Here is a 3,458-nt window from a genome sequence, read left to right on the forward strand (position 1 = left end):
TTTTCTTTGTAATGGGATAGAAAAATAATTCTCCCATCTGATTTTGAAACTAGAAGAATTGATAGACCCTTCTACTTCTCAACAGGAGGGATCCACATCAAACACATGCACTGATATGACTGATTAAACTCTAAATAGATTCAACAATATTTGGAACATATCCACTAATTTTTAAAAAACCATATAAGTACTGATACAGATTTATTAGATTTTATTTCTTCTACACAATGATATCACAATTTTCCTTTAGTACACTTCTAGTTTCATATGAGAATTCCAGGGAATTTTGATATTCTTAAAGAAAGAAGCAGAAGTAGTATGGAGCTAACAAAGTTTGAGATTTAAGTTCCCTCATGAGCATTTTCAAGGCCCTGGATGGGGACTTTGCAATGAACTAACAAAGTGATGTATCTTTGTAAAAGTTGAAAATGTAAACTATTTTAACCTTTTAGCCTTGATCAATTAAGTCCGCTTTCTCTCTCCAATCCCACTTCTGCTCCACCATTCTTCAGCTAATATCAAAACACATCGATATGTCTGCCAGCATTTGTGGGGTCCAGTAAAGGAGAGGTTGAGTAAATAAACCTTTATTTGATGGTTAGTGAGTATATCTATGCTTCAAAATCAATGATATTCATCCTGAATAGTGCTATCTATTTTGGTCTTAGAACAGCTTCTAAGAACACTCATATCACCCAATAGCCTGAGATGTATGTAAGATTTTATTCATAAAAACATGTTCATAGATTTTTATGATGATTTTGACTACAAGTGAACTTTTAAGATTACTTTTCCACTCTAAATACTCACATTTACACCTCAATTTACATACATAATTTAATTTCCTTTTTTTTTTCTTTTTTAAAGAAAACTCTTAAATGTGTATAAGCTTCAAAACGCACAAGATTTGGGTCTATTCTTGGGGTCCCTGGTGGCAAAGTTGGTTAAGTGTCTGAATCTTGACTTTGGTTCTGGTCGAGATCTCAGGGTCCTGAGATTTGACCTTGCCTCAGGCTTCGTGCTCCGCAGGGGTCTGCTTAAGACTCTCTCTCTCCCTCTTCCTCTGCCCATTCTTCACACCAAATAAATAAATTTTTAAAAAAAGATTTTATCTATTTATTTGAAAGAGATAAAGAAAGCATGAGCAATGGAGGGACAAAGGGAGGCAGAGAAGAACATTCCCCCACTGAGCTGGGAGAGCAACACAGGATTCAATTTCAGGACCCTGGGATCATGACCTGAACTGAAGGCAGATGTTTAACTGACTGAGCTACTACCCAGGTGCCCTAATAAGTGAATCTTAAAAAAAAAAATGAAAAAAAGGGGTGCCTGGGTGGCTCAATGGGTTAAAGCCTCTGCCTTGGGCTCAAGTCATGATCCCAGAGTCCTGGGATCACCCCCCCACCTTTCTGCTCAGCAGGGAGCCTGCTTCCCCCTCCACCTCTGCCTGCCTCTGCCTACTTGTGATCTCTGTCTGTCAAATAAATAAATAAAATCTTTAAAAAATGTGGAAAAAAGATATGCATCCCTTTTTGTTAAAATATACAATTTATATCAATATTCAGGGATTTCAATATTGAATTTTATATGCTATATTTCCTTTAATGTAGTCACTTATATTCGTAAATTAATTCTTCCCCTGTGGATATGATAAGGTCTATAAAGCATTTAATATACTTATTTGAGCATTTATTACATCAACATATTTCTTTTCTTTTTTTTAATTTTTTTTTTTAATTTATTTGACAGAGATCACAGGTAGGCAGAGAGGCAGGCAGAGAAGGGGGAAGCAGGCTCCCTGCTGAGCGGAGAGCCTGATGCGGGGCTTGATCCCAGGACCCTGGGATCATGACCTCAGCTGAAAGCTGAGGCTTTAACCCACTGAGCCACCCAGGCGCCCCATATCAACTTATTTCTTGAACTGTGGACTGAGATATATATAGAGTATAACACTGACTTGCAAATATTTCAAGGATAAGTCTTTCCTTTTTCATTTCATAAAATTTACATGGAAAGTCAGTGAAGCAGAGTGATTAAAATCAATGAACCTGCTTTAGCTTAAACCAATTGGATTCCCTTCCTTTCACATACAGAACATGTGGAATTCTGTAAGCATGATTTTCAGCTAGAGGAGTAATTGGAGTTGAACATATCTAGTCAGATAAATGTAGATTAGAATTACTATACTGTAATAAGGTGTCTAGCATTAGCCTGCACAACTATCAGTCTGAATGGGTCAAGGTAGACCCTTCTACAGATCGGAGGGAACTCCTGGGACCCTGCCACAAGGTCAGCTGGAGTCTGAAGCCACTTGGTGGCAGTTGTCCAAGTTCTAAGAATTCAGCTGCTAATTTTTAGTGTTGATTTAGGCAGTTCAATCCCAGAAATGGGCATGGAGGAGCAAAGATATATGGGAGATTATTGAATTATGTCCTTCTCATTTTGTTAGATGATATTATCTGCTGTTCTTCCATTGAGTCTCACCCAGCTTTCAGGGTCCTTCCTCTTGCACAATAAATGTCAAGTGTTGCAGAATCTGCTATCGTGGGTTTTCTCACAGAATAGAAAATGCACTGGGCTAACCAAGTAATTCAGAATTCCAGTACCAATCCTATCACTTTGAACTCTTTAATGTGTAGCTAGCAATTATTCTAGTGAGTTTATTGAATTTATCTCCCTTTTTAGTGTCAGTTACTATCTCCCCAGGAGGTCGGCTAGATTCTGTTACCCTGACCATTCTTTTTTTCATATTAATTTTTATTTTATTGTGGTAATATACTTAACATGAGATCTACCTCACTAAAAGATGTTTAAATGTATAATACAGTATTGTTAATCATATGCACCTTGTTGTATAACACATCTCTAGGTTTATTCATCTTGCATTAACTGAAATGTTTTACCCGTTGGTTACCAATTCCCCATATGATCTAGGAACCCTACTTTTTTTCTTCCATTTTATTTTATTTTATTTTATTTTATTTTATTTTTCAGTGTTCCAAAATTCATTGTTTATGTACCACACCCAGTGCTCCATGCAATACGTGTCCCCCATAATACCCACCACCAGGCTCACCCAACCCCCCTACCCTTTTCCCCTCCAAAACCCACAGTTTGTTTCTCAGAGTCCACAGTCTCTCATGGTTTGCCTCCCCCTCCGATTCCCCCCAACTCACTTCTCTCCATCTCCCAATGTCCTCCATGTTATTCCTTATGCTCCACAAGTAGGTGAAACCATATGATACTTGACTCTCTCTTCTTGACTTATTTCACTCAAAATAATCTCCTCCAGTCCCAACCATGTTGATACAAAAGTTGGGTATTCATCCTTTCTGATGGAGGCATAATACTCCATTGTATATATGGACCATATCTTCTTTATCCTTTTGTCCATTGAAGGGCATCCTGGTTCTTTCCATAGAATGGCAACTATGGCCATTGCTGCTATGAACATTGAG

This window comes from Mustela nigripes, chromosome 1 (assembly GCF_022355385.1).
Source record: "Mustela nigripes isolate SB6536 chromosome 1, MUSNIG.SB6536, whole genome shotgun sequence".
Taxonomy (NCBI): domain Eukaryota; kingdom Metazoa; phylum Chordata; class Mammalia; order Carnivora; family Mustelidae; genus Mustela; species Mustela nigripes.